The following is a 25780-nucleotide window of genomic DNA, read 5'->3' on the forward strand; positions in this document are numbered from 1 at the left end:
AAAGTCAAAACCCTAAATCAAAACAATAATCAAGTCAATCTCATAAGACTAAAAGTCAAAACCCTAAATCAAAATCCTAATTTAATCAAGTCAATTTCATAAGACTAAAAGTCAAAACCCTAAATTAAAACCCTAAAGACTAAGTCCATCTCATGAGACCAAAGTCTAAACCCTAATTTAAACCCTAATTGAAACCCTAAAAGAAACCCTAATGAAATCCTAATTCTCCTAAAAAGCTTTATAAATAGGAGCCTCCACACCCTATTTTCGTATCAAAGAAAAAACCCTAGGAAAAGTAGGTGAAGAAGCCTCCACAACCTTTCCAAAACCCTAATTTTGGAGCCCCAACTCCTTACCTAACACCCCTGCTCTGATTTTAGCCTAAAAAACACCAAAAAACCTCTCAAAAACATCTCAAAAATCCACAACAAATTCGAAGCACCCAGATCCAAGAAGGAGATACCTTACCTCGGAGATCAGAAATCAGATCCGGAGATAGAACTAAGTAAGGAATACGGTACAAGGAGTCATTTTCACCAGATCTAAGGGAATAGTACTTTTGCAGATCAAAGGTAAGCTTTTTTTTATTATTTTTTTAATCTAGGTTTGTCATTAGCGATGTAGATTTATTTGGGATAAGTAGAGACCGGCAATGGTCGGGCGGGGTTGGTGCCTAACACCTTCTAACCCCGTAACATGATCCCCGGATTCAGATTTTCTATAGTAGATTAGTTTTTATCCATTTTAGAGTCAGTTTGGTTCCTAGACCACAATAACTAGGTGGCTACTCCCAAACCTCAAGAGTCAAAAGCGGATCCGCGCACCCCGCGGATCGAGGGCGCTTTCAGTAGGGTTTGTCTATTTTTGTTTTGAAAAGGTGATCTATGTCTCCTCCCAGCGTCTCTCGAATTTGTTTAGACTGGAGATTTGGGTCGAGCTCAAGGTCAAGTAGTCGATTTTTGACTTTTTTTATTTTTTTATATTTTTAGTCGTTCATAGTTTATCCTCATATGGGCCAAGAGTATTTTGATGCTTTGATTTTTCTTTTTTTTTTTGTACTATTGACTTACCCCAGTTTTAGGTTAAGAAATGAACGTGATGGCTCAAAAGGATTGAGTAAAGTTAGATAGTTATTTTCATGATAGCAAAGATGGCCTTTCGTCATCTCAGGGTCGGATCTCAAGCGTAATATTTCTTGACAGTGTCAGCATTGATCAATTGCGGGAAGACTTGTCCATCCATCTCTGTAAGAATCAGATCTCCTCTAGTCATTACCTTTTTCACAATAAATGGTCCCTCATAGTTTGGTCGAAATTTTTCCTTGTCGTCTTCTTGGATTAGCAAAATTTTCTTCAAAACAAGGTCTCCTAGCGAGAAATCTCTAAGTTTGACCTTTTTGTTGTAGGCACGAGCTATTCGTCGCTGATAAATCTGTCCGTGGCAAATAGCTGAGAGGCGTTTCTCTTCAATCAGATTCAGTTAATCAAATCGGGCTTGAATCCATTCTGTTTCGTCTAACTCTACTTCTTTTGAGATCCAGAAGGAGGGAATCTCAATCTCGACGGGTAAGACTACTTCCATTTCATATACCAATGAGTACGGAATTGCCCCAATTGACGTTTGGAATGAAGCCTGATGGCGTGAAGGGCGAAAGGTAACATGTCGTGCCAATCCTTATATATAACTATCATTTTCTCGATGATTCTTTTGATGGTCTTTTTGGCAGGCTCAACTGTTCCGTTCATCTTGGGTCTGTAAGGTACAGAGTTGTGATGAGTGATGTGGAAGTCTTCGCATATCTTGATCATATCCTTGTTCTTGAAGTTCTTGGCATTGTCCGTTACTAATCCGTTGGGAAGCCTATATCGACAAATGATGTTGTTCTTGACAAATTTCAATACATTGCTTTTAGTGACATTGGCATATGATGCAGCTTCTACCCATTTTGTGAAATAATCAATAATGACCAAGATGAAGCGATGTCCATTTGAAATTTTTGGGAAATCTGCCCAATTACGTCCATGCCCCAGAGTGAGAAGGGCTAAGGTGTAGTCATACTGTGCAATTCTGAAGGCGGAGCATTGATCTTATTGGCATTGATCTGGCAGAGATGGCATTTATGAACGTGTTGATAGCAATCGCTTTCCATTGTCGTCCAGTAATATCTTATCCGCATGATCTTTTTGGCTAGCATGTGAACATTCATGTTGGTTCTGCAGACTCCACCATGTATGGTCTCGATCAATCGTTTGGCCTCTGTTTCTGTGACATAACGGAGAAGAACCTCATGATTTTTTTTTAATAGAGTCCCATTACTTAGGAAGAATTGACCTGCCAATCTTTGGATAGTCCTTCGTTCATTTACCGTTACGTCTAATGAGATAGTTAGATCTTCTGAGTATGCCTTGATGTCTGAATACCATGATTTCTCCTCGGACTCTGCTATATCCACTGGTAAACAATAGGTTGGTTCATCTTGGACGCTAATTTTGATAGGATCGATAACTAGGTCCTCTGAAATACTGATCATGGACGCAAGTATGGCAAGTGCATCTACAAACTGATTTTTGGCTCGTGGCATGTAGGTGAATGAAATCTGGTGAAGTTTGAGCTTAGTTTTTCCAAATACTCATAGTAAGGGATTAATCTTTATTCTCGAGTCTTCCATTGTCCAGTTGTCTGATAGACCACTAGACTCGAATCTTCGAATACATCAATTTCATCCACTTCCAAGTCGATTGTTACTTTTAACACTGCGATACATGCTTCATACTCTGCCTTGTTGTTGGAACATTGGAATTTTAATCGAATGGTGATTGGAATATGAGATCCATCTGGTTTGATCAAAATTGCCCCAATTCCATTTCCTTTTTGATTTGTAGTTCCGTCGAAATACATCTTCCAACCTTGCTCTTCGTCACTATCTTCAACTTCTGTCAACAGGATGACTTTATATGGGAAATTTGTCTTTAATGGCTCATAGTCAGGTAAGGGATGCTCAGCTAAGTGGTCGGTAATGACTTGTCCTTTGATGGCCTTTTGAATGGCATAGGTGATGTCGAACTTAGATAATAGTAATTGCCATTTTGCGGTGTGACCTGTCAACGCTGGCTTCTCGAAGAGATACTTGAGAAGATCCACTCGAGCGATAAGCATAGTTGAGTAATTGAGGAGGTAGTGGTGCAATCGTTTTGATGCCCAGACCAGTACATAACAAGTCTTCTTGAGAGCCGAGTATTTTACCTTATAATCAATGAACTTCTTGTTGAGATAGTAAATGACTTGTTATTTTCAATCTGACTCGTCATGTTGCCCCAATACACAGCCCATAGATGTTTTTTGCACCGAGATATACATTAGTAAGGGTCATCCTAGTGTAGGAGGAACCAAGATTGGTAGATTGAGCAGATATTTCTTTATCTTGTCGAAGGCTTCTTAACAATCTTCGTTTCATGCTTTCAGTTTATCTTTTCTGAGCAACTTAAATACTGGTTCACAAATAGGTGTGAGTTGTGCGATAAACCTACTGATATACTGTATTCTGCCCAAAAATGCTCTAATGTCCCTTTCTGATACTGGTGCTTTCATCTCCATAATGTACTTGGTATTTGCTGGATCTATCTCAATGCCCCTTCTACTGACGATGAAGCCTAACAATTTGCCTGGTATTGTCTCGAAGACGTATTTTGCTGGATTGAGCCTTAAACTGTACTTCCTTAGCCAATCGAATAACTTTCTCAAGTTTATCAGATGATCTTCTTCCAAATTAGACTTAGCGATCATGTTTTCCACATAAACCTCCATTTCTTTATGGATACTATCGTGGAATAAAGCCGTCATTGCACATTGATAGGTTATCTCAGCATTCTTAAGCCCGAATGGCATGACTTTGTAATGGAACGTACCCCAGGGTGTGATGAATGCTATCTTCTCTTGGTCTTCTTCTACTGTGCTATCGACTAGAGTGTCGATATGAGGTAGTGAAAAATCATCCTTAGGGCTGGCTTTGTTCAAATCCCAATAATCGACACACATTCACACTTTCCCGTCCTTCTTCGGTATTGGAACGACATTAGCTAGCCATTCGGGGTACGTGAAGACTGCGAGAAATCCTGCTTGGAACTGTTTCATTACTTCATCTTTGACTTTAAGTGTCCATTCTGGCATGAGTCTTCTCAACTTTTGCTTGATCGGTTTACTCCCAGGAGCGATCGGTAATTTGTGAACAACGAGGTCTATGTCTAAGCCGGGCATATCTCTGTAAGACCAGGTGAAGATGTCTTGGTAGTCTTGTAGTAGTCCAATCATTTCTTCTTTCTGTTGAGGTGTTAACAAGGCTCAGATTTTTACAACACATGGGTCATCTTAAGTACCGAGATTAACTGAGTCTGTATCCTCAATGTTTGGCTGAACATCTTTTTCTTGTCGTTCTAGGTCTTTGATTTTTTTAGGGGGATATTCCACTTCGTCCTCAGACTCTTTCTCAATTCCCATGAGATCGAAGTCATACTCATCCCTTTTATATTTTGTCATGTCTAAAGGTCCATTCGATTGAGGCAAATCCCTTAAATTCTGAGAAAACTCTTTTTTTGATTTTTGGAAGATATCTATTTTTTTGAGATTTTGAAAGTTTTTTATTTTTTTATTTTTTATAGACTTTTTGATTTTTTTATTTTTGAATACTATTCTCCGGACATCTGAAATAAGAAGAGTAATCATGCATTAGTAAAGATAGGGAGCCCTCTAAACAATCTTTACTCGAGGACAAGGGCTTGTTCTGATCCTCGGGCAAACTAATTTTGTCTAACAACGTTTTCTTTTTTAGGCTATGGTAGCCTCAAGGGTTAGAGGGAATTCTTCCCAATTGTTCAAAACCTCTCCTTTCCTAAGGGGGCAGATGAGGTAAAGAAAGTCGTTTTTTTGGTGGTTCGATGATGACCATGATCTCTGGTGGATTGGGCATAGCTCCTCCCAAGCTTGGTGGGATGACGACTGATGCCCAGTCAATGCCAGTGGGGAAGGGTGAATCTTTCTCTTTGTTCACAGTGATTTCTATTTTTGTAGGTTTCCTTGTCGTTTCTGTTAGATTCTCTTTGGAATCCCCATTGAATAAGACATCAATGCCCTCCACGAGAGATAGTTGGGACTCAACAATTGAGTCTTCTTGAATGCACTGGGGTTTGAAACTTACTGTTTTCTTTTTTCTGACTGGCTTTGTTGGCAGTGGTTCAGATAGACTGTCGGGTCTGACTTGTGATTACGGGAAGTTGATGCTGATGTAAGGAACCTTGCCCAGATTCCAAATGTTTAGTTCACAATTTTGCTTCCTTGCTAGTCGAAGTTCTTTCTTTATGTCATTCATGATCGATATATCATTTTTCGTAAGTCTGAACCCCAAGTCGAAATAAGGAGTCTGCTTCTTTGCTGTAACTGGCGTAGGTTTCCCTTTTACTCCTGGTCCTAACCCTTGCCTAGGTCAGCAATCAGCTTTCTTCAAGACCCAACCAATCATCAAATTAGCCTTTGATAGTTCTGTCTTTACTTTCTCTTACCCTTTTTCGACATGATTAACAGCCGTAAACTGATAGGAATGATATAACGCCTTGTTTTTCGTCATTTCTAGGTCAATAAAGGGAACGTCCTGAGCTCTTCCAAATGAAATCAAGTTTTTTGGTAGTACAGATATCATCCTCTGTCCCATAATAAATTTGACTCTTTGGTGCAAAGAAGAAGGCATTGCCCCAGCAATATGGATCCATGGCCTGCCCAGCAGCAAGTTGAAGGTTGTAGGTATCTCCATGACCTCTAATGTTACCTCAAAGGTGCAGGGTCCTATAGTGATTGATAAATATATCTCTTCTAGAGAGTCCCTCCTCGAGCTGTCGAAACATCGAACAACCATATTGTTGGGTTTAACATGCGACCAGTCCACATTAAGTTTTTGAAATGTTTCGAGAGGACAGACATTGAGGGCTGAACCATTATCGATTAACACCCTAGCAACCATCATGCCTTTGCACATGACCATGATATTTAGTGGCTCGACGTGCCCCCGTCCCTCTGGCACGAACTCACTTTCTATGAAGATGTTGGGGTTGGGAGCCATGATTTGACACATTGTTTGTTTTAACTGTGTTGGCGAAGTAGTTGTAGGTACATGCGATTTTCTCAGAATTCTCAGCAGTACTTCTTGATGTTCTTCTGACTTTTGTAGCAAATCCAGAATGCTGATCTGAGCCGACTGTTTGTTCAGCTGATCTACGATATTGTATTCACTTTTGCAAATGAGCTTAATGAAGTTTGATGCTTTGCTGTCTGTCACTTTCGCTATTTTCTCTTCCTTGCCCTCTTCATTTATCTTGTCCTTCCCCTTTTTCTTTTTTTTCTCCTCATCCACTGTTTCTTCCATGATCCTTATCTCTTTTACTGGCACTCTTTGGTACCTTCCTATTTTGGTCATGTGGCCAATGTCAACTACCATTGCCTTCTTCATCATTTTGACCCTACTGATGTGGTGATAGTGGTCTCATAACTCCAAGGGACTACTTGGTTAGAGTTGTATGGAAGGTTTTGGTGAGTGTATGGTGATTGGGGATGGATCGGGTTTTACATTGAGAATAAGAGATGACAGTTGTGATTTGGATGTCGTGGTGATGGGAGGGATTACTTGAAGGGATGGTGGAGTGTAAGGAATAACGAGAGGTGGTTGTGAGGATGAATGGTAAGGAATGTGAAGGGGGTCGAATCGAGTTTTGAGGATTTGGCGATGTATAGGGTATGACGAGTGGTGGTCGAGTGGTAGGATTGGGAATTTGGTGAGTAAGATAGATGGTGAGATCAGCCATTTTTAGTGGCGATTGTGTATTTCGGTGCTGGTTTGTCATGTATTAGTTGACGGTGCTGACTGTTGGTGTCTCTATTTCTCTTATTAGATGGATTATGATGTTTTACTCGATGGGAGCTATCAAAGTTGATGGGTTAAAGTCGAGTTACCCCATAATGACATTTACCCTGTGCCCACTTCCCCTTCATTATAGGTAGGTAGGGGGTTTTGGTTGATGTTCTGTTGTTGAGTGGGGTTTGCAGGTCCATCTAGTATAAGAGCCTTTTTATCTATCAGGTTTTGTACCTGATACTTGAGTTGCCAGCACTGATCTGTGGAGTGTCCTGGTGCACCCATATGAAATTCACAAAACAAGCTAGGGTTATACCCAGGTCCTTTCGTAGTCTCTGGATTTGGTGGTCATGTTGCGAGGTACTCTCCCCTTACCAAAATCGGAAGTAATTCTGATAACGTCATAGGCAATCTGGTGAATAACCTCTTTATCCTATTGGACCGTGCTTGTTGATTTTGCCCATACTGTGGTGCTTGTTGTGCTTGTGGAGGAACCACCCGGAAGGAGTTCTACGGTGTTGGAACCCAGGCAGCTCGAGGTACTGGCGTCCAAGGGAATTGTGGTGCCGGTGGCCTCTGAATTGGTGCTTGAATAAGAGAGGTCGACTAGGTTGTACATTATTGACTTGCGTTTCCTCTATCTTTTTGACAAAAGGTACTGGCTTTTTCTGTGTCGATGTCCCTACTGTTGCACTTAGGGCTGTGAAGTCAAATATTAAACCAGTTCGGATCCCGTCCTCGACCCGATCTGCTACTTGAACAAGATTAGAGAAAGTGCCAGTGGTATGCCCTACTAGATGGGTATAGAACGAATGTCCCAATGTAGAGATAAACGTGGTGTTTATCTCTTATTCGATCATAGCGGGCCGTACCTGGGAAGCTGACTCTCGCTACCTCTAGGCATACTCTTTTACTGTTTTCCTCTACTTCCTCATCATTCTAGCCATATCATGCCGGTCCAACCCCACATCTGTGTTGAACCTGTAGTTGTGCTAGAACATCTCAGCCAAGTCCTGCCAGTTCTTGATAAGTGAGTGGTCCAACCCTAAGAACCATTTAAGGGTTGGTCCCGTTAAGTTTCTTTGGAACAACTGCACCAGTAGCCTGTCATCCTCGCCATATTGGCACATCGATCCGCAATATAGTTTGAGGTGTGACAAAGGACACCCAACACCAATATATTTATCAAATTTCAGGCATTTGAACTTAACCGGCAGCTAGGCGTTGGGATAGAAGCAAAGGTCCCTAAATCTTGTCCTCAATGTATTTATACCCTTCATTCGTCTCATTTCCTCTTGGAGAGACTCAATCTACTAGGCCATTTTGTTATTAGTGGCATTTTTGACCTCGAGCACCCTAAAGTCACACTCATCATCTGAGATTACCACCGGACCGGAGGTGGTTGATTTTGTGGGATGTAAAGTGGAGGGTCCTGATACATTGGCAGAGTAGGAGGTGGGGTAGTCTGTTGATCTGGTCGTGTCTGTTCAGGGGGTTCTGGATTTGATCCAGATGCTTGGTGCTAAGCGGCTTGCACTTGTAGAAAGTTAGTACTACTAAAAATAGCCATCAACATTTGTTCATGTCTTTTCGTTGTTTCTACTATCTTCGCTATCATTGCATTAGCTTCGACAAGTTCACTTGTCGCAAGTTGTGAGTTCTCTGAGTTGCTTATAGTTGATGTAGATCGAAGGAAATACGGAGGCTTCTTAGGGTGTTTGTACTTCTTTCGCTTGGCCACCTTGTGCGTACAGAAGACCAAACGTTACTATCTTGTTTACAAAAAAGAATATGCATGATATTTTATTAAGTCTGGCAATTATTCGGGATAGCACCCAAAAGGAAAATTTTAGTTATGTAAAAAAAACATGGTTCGTCAGCGCGGAGATAAATCGTTTGAGAAAAAAGAATTACATCAGCACGAGGCTGGCATCAGTACGGAGTCGGCATCAACATGGAGTTGGAAGAATATTTTGAAAAAGAATTACATCAGCCGGAGTTGGTATCGACACGGAGTCGGTATAATTAAAAAGTGATTACATCAGCACGAAGCTTACATCAACACGGAGCTGGCATCAACGCGGAGTTGGTAAAATATTTAAAAAATGAATTACATCAGCCGAAGCTGGCATCGACACAGAGTCGATAAAATAAAAAATGATTACATTAGCGCACGAAGCTGGCATCAATATAAAGTTGGTAAAAATATTTTGAAAAAAGAATTTCATCAACACGGGGTTGGCATAGACACGGAGTCGATAAAACATTTTTTTTTAAAGAATTACATCAGTCGAAGCTGGCATCGATACAGAGTTGGTATAATTAAAAAGTGATTACATCAGCAAAAAGCTGGCATCAACACGGAGCTGGCATCAATACGGAGTTGGTAAAATATTTTAAAAAGGAAATTTCATCAGCACGGGACTAACATCGACACGGAGTCGGTAAAATATTTTGAAAAAAGAATTACATCAACTGGAGCTAGCATCGACACGGAGTAGGTATAATTAAAAAACGATAACATCAGCCTAAAGTTGGCATTAGCACGGAGCTGGCATTAATACGGAGTTGGTAAAATATTTTGAAAAGGGAATTTCATCAGGATGGGACTGACATTGACATGGAGTAGGTAAAACATTTTGAAAAAATAATTACATCAGCTGGAGCTGGCATCGACACAGATTCGGATAAATATTTTTTAAAGAGAATTACATCAGTCGGAGCTGGCATCGACACGGAGTCGGTGAAAAGATTGCATCAGTCGAATCTGGCATCAACACAGAGTTGGTATGACATTTTTGAGAAGTAGATTTAACTTAAACAAATTGAGTTGTTTTATTGGTTATCATCCTTGTTAGATCATTGATGGGTCATGGGCTTGATTCGAAATCGGATATGGGTCGTGGACCCAATCTGAGATGGATATGGGTCGTGGCCCTAGTTGAGGTGGATTATCAATTGTTGTGTTATCCCTTTGATAACATTTTAGTGAATCCTGAGAATTTATTTTGTACACCAACCCATTAAATAATTCATTTATGAAATGATCACTTACAAATAAGCTAAAGAAAATTTTATTGAACTATTAAAAATTATTTGACAGATAAGATTTTCCTTAAATAACAACTTTCAATAACTCTGACTTATATTTTTTTACATGGACGCCTAACTTTGTTTTGATCGTCATCAGGATTGCTAGGATAATTAGACTTGTTTTTCTTGGTTCTAATGACTGGCTCTTTGAACTCTGCTGGTCCATCTAGATATCCTAAGGTGCGCTTGTTCCAAGTTTTCTCAATGAGATGAACTAACTTTTCAGTCAATGGTTCGGGAGGAAAGAATTCTTTGTGTTGAGGAAGCAAAAATTCTATAGGCATTCCGCACTATTCTAGGATCAAGGCAGGTTGGTAAAAAGAGGTCTCCTCCAGTCTAATCAAACGGACATAATATGATCCTTTGGTACCTAAAACAGGGTAGTCAACCATCTATCAAAGGCATCTCAAGCCAATATGACGGGCAAGACGAGAATCCAGCCATTTGTTCCAAGCCTTGATTGAGTTGTGACGCACTAACATATTTTTTTTGGAAAAGTGCTCTGGCCTATACTTGAGGATTGAAGGAATGTCCACAATTTTAAGACGGTCGTAGAGCCAAATATAAAGTCGATGAGGGCTTTCTTTGAAACCCCTTTCCTCACCATTTTTTATGACATCTAGACCTGAGAATGTTTCAGCTAGAATGAGATGTACAGGATTGGCTTTTATGGAGAGTTGGGAAGCTATGTCTATGAAGGACTCAGAGACAGTTTGACTCTCACTTTTGGAGATCAGTATGTATTGGGCTAAGATTCCTAAATACAACGATAGTCTCTAATAGCTCGCCAGGCTTCTAGTCTTACATTGAAGGGATGACTGTGGGAGTGGTATGGACTTAATAAGGGTACTAAATCCAATCTTCCGTTACGGACTAAGGCCTTGGATTCTTCTTTTGAAATGTTTAGGCCTGTGGCGAGGTCACCAGAATATCCTGTCTTCAATGAAACTGGAGGTACTGTCTCAACAATCAGTTGAGAACATACGTTCTCTCTACCCATCCATCAATCAATCAATCAACAAATAGTCGAACTTCCTATATAACTATTAAAGTATCTTCGCCTTTAAAGTTGTTTAAAATCCATAAAGCATCAACCAATTCCATTCAATGATTTTGGTTGATTAAAATGACTCGAAAAACGTATTGAAATCATAAGACGTAAAAATTGGGAATCTGTAAAAATTTGACTAAGTGTTAAAAAAATAATTTTTCAAAGTTGTCGAAATTGAAAAGCCTTCAACAACATGAGAAACACCATAAAAAATTTATTACTTAATTCAAATGAACGTTTAAGATATCGCATTTTGAAAATCGGGAGAAAATGTTGAATTTTACGTTTTGTTTTTGAAATCAAAATTCAAATTTTGGTATGATGAGATTTGGATCTTAAAACCATTCCCAACGTTTCGAAAATGAGGGTAAAACTTTAACTTTATTAAAAAAAACTTAAAATAATTGGAAATTACTCCAATGTTTTTACTGAAATAAAAGTAGGAAATGGATATACATATTATATGGAAGCAACACAAATTAAAATTGGAACTAAACTCAACATTTGGATTTTTTTTCCGAATTACTGATTTTTTCATCAAAACTTGACAAAAATCGATACAAATCTTATACTACTTATAAGATGCATAAAATACATCAAATAAATCAAATGAACTAAAATAAATAAAAAATAATCATGCAAACATGATCCAATACATTCAAATATATATAAATATGATGAAATAGTCGATCTATTGAAGATCGCATGGATTTTCTATTAAATTATTACATGACTAGAAGGTAGAAGGAAAGACAATGTACTTCGAGCTATATTCGACGGTTGAATGGAGTTTAGGATCTCCTCCGGTCAATCTTCAAATTTTTTCTCCAACGAAAATCGAATTTCTTTGCGTCCACGCGTAGTCCTTAACGACGTGTACGACTTTTCTTCTTATGGCAAAGTTTGAATCATTCTAATTCAGTGTAGATCTAAGTTGCAAATTTTGAGGAAAAATGGACGAATTTTTTTTGAAGAGGAGAATAAGAAGAAATCAAAATTCTCTAATAGAATTCAAATATTTATAACTTAAGTAGGACGTAAACATCATTTCGGGAGTTATTTTTTCCAAATGTCGATTTGGATAATCTTATACTCTATTTCGGGTTATTTTTCGATACGAATCTAATTGTATGATCTGATTCCTCAAAAAAAAAAATTTTAAGTGTCATTTACCTACTTGGTAAATATCTAATGCAAAACTCAAGAATTTAGTAACTTTTTCAATCGACTTCTGATTAAATCATGTTTACAAGCAAAAGTATGTTTCTCGATCATTTTGAATCCAATGAAAAAATCCAATTTCGTTAAAGATGGACAGAACAAAATCTAAGTATTTTACCTTAAGTCCTTCTGTTAGAATTTCTCCAAATTTCACTAGTTTATTTTCTCGAGATACTGATTAGAATTCGGGGTATTACAACACTAATAACGAAGAGTTTTATAGAGACGACCCCGTTAAGAAGTCAAAAATGTATGAGATGAAGGTAGACCCTGATCTCAAGAATGTTATGTCAAATTTAATGAATAGTATGCATAGTCTTACAAAGAAACAAGATGTTTTTACCTTCTCAACATCTAACCATCACTATGACTCTCGCTCAATTTCACAAGTATCAATCGATCCAATTTCTTTATTTGTCTTATGCGACGACAACGACCATTTGGTTGAATGTTGTCCTAACTTGCCATACATTATGGTCGAATAGGCTAGTGCTGTCAATGGCTACAGCACTTTTAGGAAACCAACTCAAAATTCTTATAGCCAAACATATTATCCTTATAATATGTTATATCCTAATTTTTCATACAAACAAAACGAACATATTCAGTCTAGTGGTCAGGTAGGTTATAGTAGAAGCTACCCTAAACAAGTCGGTCCTTCCATGACCCAAGCCATTGTTGCACAAGTACCTTATTAATGTCGACAATCTACGAAATATAAAGCCATAATCCTAGATTCCATGACCAACTATATTTCGCCTAGCCAACAACAGTTAGAATCTATGATGGCAGAGTTGATGAAGTAGCAACAATAGCTCATCCAAACTCAATAGTAGACCAATCAAAACCAAACCTAGATTAATCAGGTCATTGTTCAGTCAATAGCTAAAATTGAATTTCAATTGGGTCAGTTAGCTTTTTCCCTTGAAGGGAGAGAGAAAGGTCAATTTTTCAGTCAAACTATTCTTAACCCTAGAAGTCAACTTACGATTCTCAATAGACCGAAGGATCAATACAAGGTAGGAACTCTAGGAAAGAAGGTGGACAATAAGGTCCAGCCTATTGACAAGGAAGATAATGTCCCAGAGAATGAAAAAGTTCAAGTAGAAGAAATCGTAAAATGTCCTAAAGAGAATGAGAAAGATTTGGAAAAAATTTTTATTGTTTTACCAATTCTAAAAGTTTCATTCCCCCATCGTCTTAGAGATAATAAGAAAAGTAAGCAATTTGAGAATGTCCTAGAAGTTTTCTGAAATATTTATATCAATATCACATTTTAGATGCAATTAAGAAAATACCTTTTTATGCGAAACTCCTTAAAGATTTGACCACAGCTAAAAAAAAAAATAGAATTTCCTTAGAAAGCCATCATGGCAACCCAAGCTTCGTCTCTTATCCAACAAACAGTTGCACTGAAATTTAAAGATCCTAAATGTCAGATAATTTTCATTCACATTGGAAATCAAGTGGTTGAAAAATATTTCTTAGACTTAGGGGCGAATGTGAACATTTTATTTTACTCGATTTATAAACAACTATGTTTGGGGGTTTTGAAACCCATCGATATCACAAATTGTTTAGTCGATAGGTCTATTAAGGTACCCAAGAGTATAATTGAGGATGTGATAGTGAAAGTCCAAAATTTATATTTCTCGATTGAATTTGTTATCTTAGACATAGAACCAATCATCAATCTGCATAATCATATTCATATCATCTTAAAACATCAATTTTTAGCAACTTTCGACGCAATCATTCATTGTTAAAATGGGATTATGACTTTAACATTTGGGGATATGAAAGTCAAATTGAGCGTCATCCACAATTTTCAAAGAATTGATGTAGATGATGATGTGGAGGAAGTGTACATGATAGATATGCTAGGTATTCTGATCCCCTAGCAAGATATTTGACCCATTTTGATCAAGATTTTGACATAGAAGAGTCCATTAGTGAAGTCAATGCTTTATTTGAATATGTTCTTTACTTAAACTCTACACGTTGATACGCGAAACTCGAAAGCCTTCATGTTCATATTCCTACTCTTGTTCCTTCCCAAATCGAGCCTCCCAATTTAGAACTCAAATCCTTTTTAGAGACTTTGAGATACGCATTTATTAACAAAAATCAAACTTTTCCTGTGATCATTTCCTCCCATGTTAGTGTAGTCCAAGAGAAAAAGTTATTAGAAGTTTTGAGAGAACATCAAGAAGCTATTAGTTAGACTATAACTGGCATTAAGGGAAATAGTCTATCTGCGGTAATTCACCACATTTGTCTAGAGAATTTCACTAAGCCTTTCTTAGAACTTCAGAGATGGCTAAACTTATTGTAAAGGATGTAGTCCGAAGTGAAGTGATGAAATTATTAAATATGAGTATCATCTACTCTATCTCCAACAGTCGTTGGGTGAATCTCATTCAAGTTGCTCCTAAGAAGTTTAGTATCAATATAGTAGTGAACCAAGATAATGACTTAATACCCACTCGAGTACAAAACATATGGAGAATGTGTAACATAGTTATTTGCAAAATATCCAATTCTAATATGACCAATCATAAAAGATTTGGTCCATTGGATTGAACTTGGCTAGAAGAAGTTGGGAATGTGTTCTCCTTTAATTTCAAGTTGGGCCAATTCGACCCAATGGATCTAAATATTTTATTTAGATCACTTCATGCAATACTTTTAAGCTAATTAGTTCAATCGGTCCATTTGTCGATCAATAAGAATCATTTATCAATTGCGCTAACTAGTTTAAGTGGTGTTGACCACTACGTCTCATCAATTATGTCTATTGGGTTGGACCGATTGAGCAGTGTAGACCAGATCACCCACTTACCTTCTGGTTGGATTGAATAAAGCAACTCAGGAAATCGATTCGGGTTGTGACTTAATAGGATTGCATCAAGATTTGGATCTCTAAGCTCACTAAATGATTGAAGTAAGGTTAGGACAAAGCTTAGGTCACTTCAACCTGAAACATCAATATACCTCTCAGTATCACTTGGTTAGATAGTACGTAGTACTCCAATTTGATATACCCAAAGGCACTGTACAGAAGTTATAACGTTCACGTGCATCTCCCGTGTCTTGAAGAGCCAGATTAGCTTAGATCTGGCTATGGGCTTATGGGGACATGTCATGATTCAAATACACATCTTCATAAGTGTGTACATAAGGACAGGGTAGCTTGAGGCACTTTCGAGAATAGTCTCCCAAGCGATCAATAAGTACAAATAATCGCATCCACCACAAATAATTACAAGAATAAATTACAAAATGACATCTACAAAAGAAAAGTCCAAAGCTAACTATTCTAAAGTCTTCTCGAGTCAACTGGGTTGATTCTAGGGAATGTCAACCAAAGATAGTCTTGGATCGAGTTAAGTTTGACCATAAAATCTCTAATGGAGTCGTCACTGAAAACCCCTCGACACTTTTTTATGATGAAACAAAAAATATCTAGTGATTTGGGAGATTTTTGAGGATATAGGAACTAGCCACCTAATTTAGGTTTAGAAATCATAAAATACCTCTAAATGGATCTAGAGCAGTCCACGAGTAAGAGAAATGGGCATGGGGTCAAGTTACAAATTTCAAAATATGTTAAGCACTAAATCTGCCCAAGATTAAGAAGAAAGGGATTGAGAGAAGGTGTTATTTAAGAATGTGAGAATCTGAGAGAGGTTTAAAGAAAGTTTGAGAAGGAAAGGTGTGAAAGAAGGAGGGTGAGGAGTTGTCCAGTTACTGATATCGTGAAATGTTGCTGCTACTGTGAAGGTAAGTGAGGATGGTGGGGCTGTGATCTGTGTCATGATCAAGAAGAAAAGGATAATCATTCAATGTTGGAAGAAGAAGATGATGAAGATAGGTAGGGGCTACTATGTACTATTGAGGACCTTGAGGTGAGCCTCTTCTCCTCATCTCTTTTATTTTCTTCTTCTTTTTTTCTGGTTCTTCGAACTCCAGCCCTTCTCTTGCATTTTCCTCTACTTTTCTTTTTCTTTTCTTTTGTTTTTTTGTTCTCTTTTCTCACCAATTTTTTATCTTTTTTTTGAAGATTCCTCTCCGCTCAAGAATGGACATCTAGCCCCTTTAAATAGATTTTTTACTTCTAAAATTGTACTTCCACTATGCGAAAATCACAATTTTTTCTAAAAAAATTTGTTGAGCCTAGCCCGTCGAATTTTAAACCTGAAACTTCGCGGCCCATGGACCACGTTTTCGATCGAATTTTAAACCCGAAATTCTCTGCCCCTCTTTCCCTCTCTTTCCCTCTCATACAGTCGAATCTAATAACGGTTTCTTTCCCTCTATCGCAGTCGAATCTTACTATTTCTCTCCTTGTCTCTCTCTCACAGTCAATCGATCGACCTCTCACTCTCTGCCTCTCTCTCTATCTCACTCAATCAATCGACCTCTCCATTGCTTTCTCACTGTCGATCGATTTCTCTCCATGTCTCCCTCGATCTCATCTCTGGATCGATTTCATCGCTCAATCGCTCTCTATTTGATCGCTTGAAGTGATCTCTCGATCTCTCAAGATTGGAAACAATGGAGTGATCTGTTGTTTTTTAAGGTGACTCTCTCTCTCTCTCAGGTTGATGGATCCATAGCGTTGTTCAGATTGATGAAGATGAGATCTAGGGTTTTGGATTCCACAAAATATATTAACTAGAAACAGAATAGTTCAAAAAACCCTCCATCCAAACCCTAGGATCTCCTTTAGGTTTAGATTTTGAAATCACCTTAACTTCCTGTATAAAATCTTCTTTGTTGATTTCTTCAACAGATGTCGTTTCAACATCAGAAATATCTCCTTCCTCGATATCTTGAACTAGAGAGCCAACTTTCTCCATGAAAACTAGGGATTGCAAATGATTTCATAGATCTGAGTGTTTTGATATGATTAGATCTGAATTTTTTCACCATTTTTTTTCTTTCTCCTTCGATTCAAGTAGATATTCTACAGTGAGATTTTGAGAATTTGTGGTTTGTTTAATCTGATTATAAAATGGAGGGAAAATTTTCTTTGTTTAGCTGCTTTAGAGCTCTTCAATCTCTGAATTTTCTTTACTTTTTTATGTTGCAGGAAGCATGTGAGACAGAGAACAGCTTGGGGAAGATCTTTGTTGCACGATCTGAAACGTTACAAATTTTGGATTTTAGCTTTTTTTGGATTTTAATGTTTTTTGTTAATTTTGAATTTAGAATTTGGAATTGACAAATTTCAAGTTAAGATTTGATTTTATGTTTTAGTTAGTTTTTATGAATTTTCATTATATATATTTCATAATTTTTCATATATTTTTTTATTACTGTTTTCAACAATTTTGGAAGTTTTCCCTTGTCTATAATCCAACTTTGTGACGATTTTTGAGACATAGTTGACCTAGAATCAATGTTGGGTTGGAACCTCATTGTATCATATATTTGTCGAAATCCAAATCCTTGATCTAGACCTAAAGTTATTGGATTGGATTTTACGTTTGATTCGATCTATTAATAATCCTATCACACTCAATGAAAGAAAAAATAAAAAAAACAGTCTAATGTGCCCGCCACCCAACAGTGTGAGATGATCACCAAACATATTGTGGACCACACCATCAAACTTAGCCAACCATGATGGATTGAGGTGCATGAGATGCACCCTATCATTATCATTTTAGGGATCCGAATAAAATTGGGACTATCCATTTGGTTTTGATATGGTACGGCTCTCTACCCATCTCATAAACTAGTAAGTGAAATATTGAATATTATTTAGACTGGAGAGAGGCTGATAATACTAATATGTTAAATGTAATATTTGGTTGCTCTTGAATCCTGAAAAAAAAAATACACTTTAGGATAAGATTTTGATCATTATGATATAGTTTTTGAACTTTTTATTAACAAAGAATGGTTATCAAGTTTTTTTTTTTTGAGAAGTAATGGTTATCAAGTTTATTTTACTAGGATTTTGATGTAGATGCCAGATTAACACCCGCCTTTTAAGTTCTTCCTAGGACTTCGAAAATGATTGCCCTTTTCTTGTTTCTTGCCCTGGGATATTAACTAGCTTTCCTGAATCTAAAGCCGTGGATGAGTGAAATCCATTCTGATCAGTTTACTCCAGCAAGACAAGTACAATCGATCTCAATGGTACTTAGAGTCTCTCTCTCTTCATGAACCTTGACATCCAATAATTTGAAGGAGGAGGGAAAAGGATGATCCTCAAACACTTAAACCAGTGGTTGCTTGGGTTAGCGGAACTTGTGCACGGCTCTTCAAGTCAGAAGTGCAATTTGATCATGCTGTGAGTTATGACCCTAATACCTAGGACTGTTCCCTTTTAATCCACCACTCTTTTAATTGTAGCATTGTTTAAAGCCAAAAGTGGTGGTGAGATGGAGTCTGCACAAGCAAAGAATGAAGCATTAAGAGAAGCAGGAGCTGTTGTTCCCACATCATTTGAAGCATTTGAGGTCACTGATGTTCCCACATCATAAGAGAACCCTGTGTATGTCACCATTGTTATATCCTTGATTGCTAGTGTCAACTAACAAATGTCCTTCTGCTTCAGGTTTGTTGCATCAGCTCGCCAATTGGCAAAGGCGTTGGAGGTGCCATTAGTAAATGATTTAGGTTATACAAATAGATACGTACGGTGCCTTCAGGTATTGTGGCTTGTGCCATTAATATCAATATAATCTTTTTCTTGATTTCAAGTTTTGTGTGTGAATTCTAAGGAAACATCTTGAATCCAGTGAATCTTCTGCTTCTAACAATTGCAGAGTGATATGTTGTTAGGGCCCACTTTAAATTGTGAAAAGGACAGCTAACATTTGATCCAACAAATTTGCTCCTGAATTTTTTAAAATTATCTAACTGATACTTTTTTCTTGGCCTGTCAAATATCTGTCTGTTGGAGTCAGGTTAAAGATAAAGCGCTTCTTCCATGGCATTGCTACCTTGATGTATTTGTTCTATGTAATGCATTTTGCTTTCTATCTTCTCCACACTCATGTTAGATAGGTAACTTATACTTCCTTTCCCTACGGAGTATCTAACCTCTGAAAAAACCCCACTTTATTTTACTCTTCACATGAACAAAATAAATATGGAATTACTTATTTATTGGTGCAGACTTATAGTATACCAATGTCTGTAAGCGATGAGCCTGGTTTTTGGTATCTTTAAGCACTTCAAACCCTCGATTCAGAGAAATTCAACTCATGAATATTTTTTCATCAATGTACTCTTGAAACCATAAATCGGGGCATTTGTTGTACTGATTTTTGGTCTGTTTGGTCTAATCTAGATAATGATACCTATCAATGTTCAAAGACAGAAATGATCGCTTCAGGGGTTTCGCTTGATTTTTGGGTGGGGCCTAGAGATTACCTAGAACCTGGGTCATTAGTGGTCTCAGGGAAGCCTAGGAATCTATAGGGACTCCTTCCCAGACATCCTAAGCTCCTAGATGATGTGGTCTCTTTGACAACAATAGGGCATTTTCCAGCCCGTGGTGATAATGGGGCCAACCATTGCTGTGGATGAGCAATGAAGTGATGAGTGAGTGTTTGATATGGGGGCAAGTTCTGCACTAGTTGTCATTAAGAACTAACATACATGTAAGCATGCACAAATAATGATAAGAGAAAGGTGTAAATTGTTGAAAGAGTTAAGGGGATTTTCTTGTAAGATGGGAGTGGGTTTGTAATCTTGCTATTGTTTAACCTCCCTGGCATGGGTTGGTTGTCAATGTATTCTTTTGAGTTGACCATCTCGACCTCCCTAGTTCTAATAAATGTTTACCTACCAAAGAAAATAAGAGAAAGGTTCTGGTGTAAGTTTTCCAGAGTGTAGAGACAGGCTTTAAATAAATGAGGTTTCTTGGGATGCGCTATCTAGACGTGCATATTTTTGCCATCATATTTGGCATAGGTTGGCATGTTTACACTTGCAGCCTCTAGTGGAGAAGACTGGCTCCATAACCTTCCCCTAATGATTATATATATATAATGTAAATTGTATACCCATTCAAAAACCTCAATTCTTGTCAATGTTGTCAACAGGTGCACCATTTGACATTTTCATCTTGCTTATAATATTATTTTTTTCAGAATGGGCTATTTTTGTTGAGGAAGCACTAATCTCAATTCCATAGTGGCCCACAAAGCCATGTAAACACTTCATAACTTTATCTGAACCCTATATATTGCTGGCATGTTTCTATTTAGAGTTCTCATGATTACAATGCATTTTTTATGTTTGTTTTCATTCTCCCATCCTATTTTTGTTTTTTTGGATATGGAATAAGTTTGAGATTAGAGGAGTGAGGGACTGCTTTTTCTTCTTCCTGCGTATGATTTTTTTTTTTTTTGGCGGTGTATTGCAGATATCGGAGGTGGTTAATAGTATGAAAGATCTGATTGACTATAGCCGAGAAACAGGGACTGGACCTATGGGTAAGCTTCATGTCTTCCAGCTCTTTTTATGCTATAAACTCAAATGCTTGACATTATTCCTTCCAATGTGTTATACCCTAATTTCAGTGTTAGTATTGCTTGACATTATTCCCTATCTATATATATATATAATTAAACTTGAATTGTTGTCTCAAAACTATTTATGTCATTTACTCTGCTTTAATAATACATATCAGGGTCATATTCAACACTCTCTTTGGCCTCAGTACAAGCTTTTGGATGGCACTTATTACAAGGTTTCTTCTTGGATTTATAGATGGTCTAGTTGGTACAATAAAGGTGTGTGTACGTGCATGCGTGAGACTATATATTGTTGAGTGTATATTTTCTTCCACTCTTGGGTGTGTCATACGAATCATATCCCAATTAAGCACCATGACCCTCTTATTTCATAATTCACCCTCTCTCCAACATATCCGTCTTTTAGAGTAGTTGGTTGGTTAGCATATATGAGTTTGAATAGGCATTAATCGGGGTTATAGTTGGTTGATTCTTTCCACCCTTGTGGGTGACGAGGAGTGTTGAGTGTATATTTTTCTCCACTCACAAGTGTGTCATACCCTAGTTAAGCCCCGTGATACCCTCTTATATTCATAGTTCTACCCCTCTTCGACAGATTGGTCTTTTAGAATGGTTGGTTGGTTAGGATGTATGAGTTTCAATATGTGTTAAATGGGGTTATATGCCAGATGAAGGTTCTAAAAGATTGAGAGTAAGACCAAAAGAATGTTGATTGAAGTAGAAAGAGCTGATGAACACACTTGAATTAACAGAAGACATAGTCTTAGATAAAATTGAATGGAGGAACATAATTCATTCAACTGACCCCCAAATTGTTGGGATATGGTTTTAATGATGATGGTGGGTTAGATGGTGTTTGTTTAGATTTTTTATTTCCATTACCTGTGTTTCTCCTATACATATTTAAGCTTCTCTATTTGACTGTATTTAAGGCATATGCTTGCGAAGTTTTCGAGTAGAAGATCAAGCTTTGGGACTGTCACTTGTAAGAACATTTTCTTTGTATTCGTTTAAAATCAAAATAAAATCATATCAACCTGTACAGTAAATTACCCAAACATACACACATCAACCAATTCACCAAATCAAAATAGAAAACCACACGCCAAGATGTATACCAAATCAAAAGAGAACCACACACACACACACACGCGCGCGCGCGCAGAGAGAGAGAGAGAGAGAGAGAGAGAGAAACCTTAATCCATGAAGAAGGTCTGAGGAGAGTGAAACCCTCATTTGTGTCTGTGTATCTCTCCAATACCAACTGTTGCTCTTCTGGAGCCATTACATTTGAAGGAGCAGATAAGATTACTGAAATGGCAGTGCTAGGGAAGCCTAGAAGTAGGGAAAGGCAAACATTTCTCTTGCTTGTTAAACTATTTGCAGTTGTTTATGAGGAGCTACAGCCATTGTTGTTGAAAACAGGACCGACGGTGCAGACAACAGTCTTTGTTGTAGTTGTTGTTGTTGTTGTTGAGGTATAAAGAGATGATGAGTTAAAGGACCAAAGCAAACACTCAAAACAGTTGCAGAAGACGAAAATAGGGACACTCATATTTATGAGGTAAGATCAAGCTTCTCTATTTGACTGTATTTAAGGCATATTTTTGAACGTTAGTATACTTGCTTCACACTAATTTCAAACACATTCTTGTGAGATGACATGCATCCATCCTAAACTAGGTGTAAAAACACTCCACACTAACATTTTTAAGCATTATACCTCTTAATGCAGGGCCCAGCTATTAGATTTGGCCATGTCACTTCTGCCTGGTTTGGTTGCCAAAGAGATTGATTTATTGTTTCTTCCAATAAAACCTGCATTACAGGTCTGTTAGAGTTCTTGTATTATAGTTATTCCATTTTATTGCTGAGGCAACTTCTATAGATAATCCAACGCAATTTATTGCCTAGACTGTTGGAAGTATTTTGGTGTTGCCTCCATCCCACAGGGCCAACTTTGTGTATGGCTCACTCATCTTGTTGGGTCATAATTTCAAGTGCTGTCACACCATTTGTGGTATGATTTTCGGGTTACTTATAACCAAGGTCTAAAATCTATTGAAATTGTTTTGACTGAAACCTTCTAGAACAAATCACAACATTCAAAGAGGTTTACATGTATATTGTCAGTTATTTGTAGCTTCGACAGAATTTTCGATAGTGTTGATGCACAACAACATAAATTAAGTTGGTGCGTTTTTATTTCCATTACTAATACTCTCTACTAATTTGGCATTGAAGGCTTTGTTCTTATATAGTCTAGTCTTCAGATTCGCCTAACAACAATTAAGTTTTATTCTTAATATTTCTCCAATGAAAAAAGTTTATTTGATTTTTGTGCCATTTACCTAAAATCAGCTTAAACGTATCAACTTTAGGTAATTTTGAGTCTACCATTGTGTTCGAGAACTTCACTTTCTATGTACCCCCTCCCCACCGATGTAATAGTAATCTAATTAACCCGGTTGCCTATATCATGCTTCCCGTTCTTGTTCTTTTTTTTTTTTTTTTTTTTTAGTAAGTAGTTATAGTTCTTCCCCTTTGAATGGTTTTTACTTATCGATGGATGCAATATAGGGAAATGGATTAATGAAATGCTGCATGCAGGAGGATGTACTGGAAAAGGCGAAAAAGGCCAAGGAAAAAGCGGCACGTGAAGCACAAGGGTTCATTCCCCAATCTACAACGATAACAACACCGACCTCCACCAAAGATGTTGCCGATCCAGTAATTTCAATATCATTTGGTCTTATTTAGTTTAATTATTGTCAGTTATTTGTAGTTTCGACAGAATTTTCGATCTTAACAAAGAGGTTTACATGTATATTAAATTTGGGTTATTTAGTTTAATTTGGAGCTTTTAATGATTTTTCTTCTGTTTTTTCTTTTTCTGATTTTTTTTTTTTATTATTTTGTTCATTGTGATTGGTGAATTAGAGGACCATGTTATTGTTTGTTAAACCTCCAAATTTGACGGTCATACTCTATGGATTTTTTTTTTGTTTTTTTTTAAGTCCATTCTCCAATAATTTGATAGTCTAGGGCCGTCAAAAAAAAAATTCTACAAGAGAATATTTGACGGGCTAAGACCGTCAAATATGGGCCTTTTTCACATAGTGATTCTCTTTCTATTTTCCATGTTGATTTCCTTAGATTGAGTGGTTCCTATTACTTTGATCTAATGCCGATGGATTTGGAAGAATTTGACGTGGGTATGTCATCTTTGATTGCCAACGTGAGATGTATGGAGAATCCAAAATGTAAGGGTGGACTCGTTTTGTTTCAATTTTTCCAAGTTGGTTATGCAGTTTTGGCAATTGAGAGAATCTCACACGTTAAGTAGATGAGATGGCTTTCCCTTTTTCTTTTAATTTTTTTTTTATCCTTTTATTCCTTTTTAGCTTGGTCGAAACTATCACTTGTGTGTGTGCGTGTGTGTGTGTGAACGTGGAGAATAGAGGGGGGTGATCCCATACTTCTCATGTTGCTCATGTTATTTATTTTAGGTAGTTTTAGTCAATGGAGATTTAATTGATTGGTGGTTAGATCAATTGATTTTGATTTGGGTGATTCGGTTATTTAATTATGTTTAAATTTTGATCAAGAATTTGGTTTATCGAGTGGTTAATAATACATAAAAAATTTGTAAGGGTTGACGATTTTTAAATTGATTGGACATTTTAATCAAAAGTTTGATCTAATGTTTGGTTGATGAAGTTGATTAAGAGATTAGTGGTTTAAAATGCAAAGTTTTGTTAATTCGATTAGTTAATTGTTTATGAAATTTTTATTGATCAATTGGTCAATGGATTTATGATTGGTTCAATCAAGGCTTAATTTTCATCATTTCATACAATCGAGGGTTGCCATTCTATGTGACGAAATCATCATTTTATGTGACGATGGATGTCATTCCATGTAAGTGAAAATCGTCATTTTATGTATAAATTTTTCATTTTATGTGATCAAGGGTGTTATTCCATGTGATAGAAATCGTCACTTTATGTAAAATTTTGTCATCTCATGTGAAAATTTATTATTGTATGTCCCTAAGCGTTAGAAATCTCTAAATTTTATCGATTTACGTGAATGTTAGTGAAAAGTTCAGTTTTTTCTCGAAATCACATTTTTCTAGCGAAATGGAGTTTTCTAAATGTAGGTAGAATGTCCAGGGTATTTTTGTCATGTTATCAAATTGTGTAAATTTCGACATGAGGCTTCTTCTTGTTCCCATATGCTTATTTCTAAGTCTCGATGTCTCATTTTCTTAGTATTGTGAGATCTTTAGGTTATTGAAATACGTAGTGAATCTAAACGTACGTACTTATTAAATCAAGTATAAATTGTGACAATCATAAGCGTGTGTAATTTCTACGTCGAGCATGCTGAAAAAAAGAGAAAGATAGAATCACGAAAAACATTAGGGATGACCTCTCACAAATTTTCGATTTTTTCACATATCTTGTGCTCATCATTAGGAATCCACAACAACCAGGTGACAAATTGTTGGATCAAGAAGTACACCAGACACCACCTACCATCCAACAAGGGATTGATTTGGAGGCATTTAGGAATTTCTATTATGGATGTATCAGAGAGAAACAACTCACTTATGCAGCGCAACTACGAGATAATGCTTCGACTTTTAAGACCCCCATGGGGGAAACTGCTCGATTACCTCGGGAAAAGCAATTATCAAAATAAAATGAGGCATTGAAATCTCTAGTGGCTCAGCTAAAGGAAGCATATGACAACACAAGTCTTGAGAAGGAGGATACAAATATACCCGACAGAGAATACAGATATCATGAAACCATGTGGAATCCCGAACACCCTTTAGATGCACAATTGCAGTGCAGTTTGACTTTAAGTAATATGGCAGATGTTAAAAGCGCCATGCACTCAATGATGAAGGATCTAGTTAATGCCGACAAAGGCAAAGGCAAGAATTCGTTTTTTTTTTTTCAATGAAAGTATTATTTCTCAAATTATTTAACTATTCTGAATAATTCACGC

General features: G+C 37.2%; 1 long non-coding RNA gene across 1 annotated transcript; it reads left to right on the forward strand.

Annotated features, from left to right (window-relative positions):
• Window positions 1–18576: 18576 nt before the first annotated feature.
• Window positions 18577–23618, forward strand: LOC147398237 (uncharacterized). The gene is made up of 6 exons (XR_015180152.1): window positions 18577–18733; window positions 18832–18925; window positions 19184–19238; window positions 20650–20719; window positions 20917–21019; window positions 23375–23618. It is a non-coding gene; the product is annotated as an uncharacterized LOC147398237 (long non-coding RNA).
• Window positions 23619–25780: the final 2162 nt, after the last annotated feature.

The sequence above is a fragment of the Akebia trifoliata genome, chromosome 7 (genome assembly GCF_017979445.1).
Source record: "Akebia trifoliata isolate Shusen 1 chromosome 7, ASM1797944v1, whole genome shotgun sequence".
NCBI classification, from domain to species: Eukaryota; Viridiplantae; Streptophyta; class Magnoliopsida; order Ranunculales; family Lardizabalaceae; genus Akebia; species Akebia trifoliata.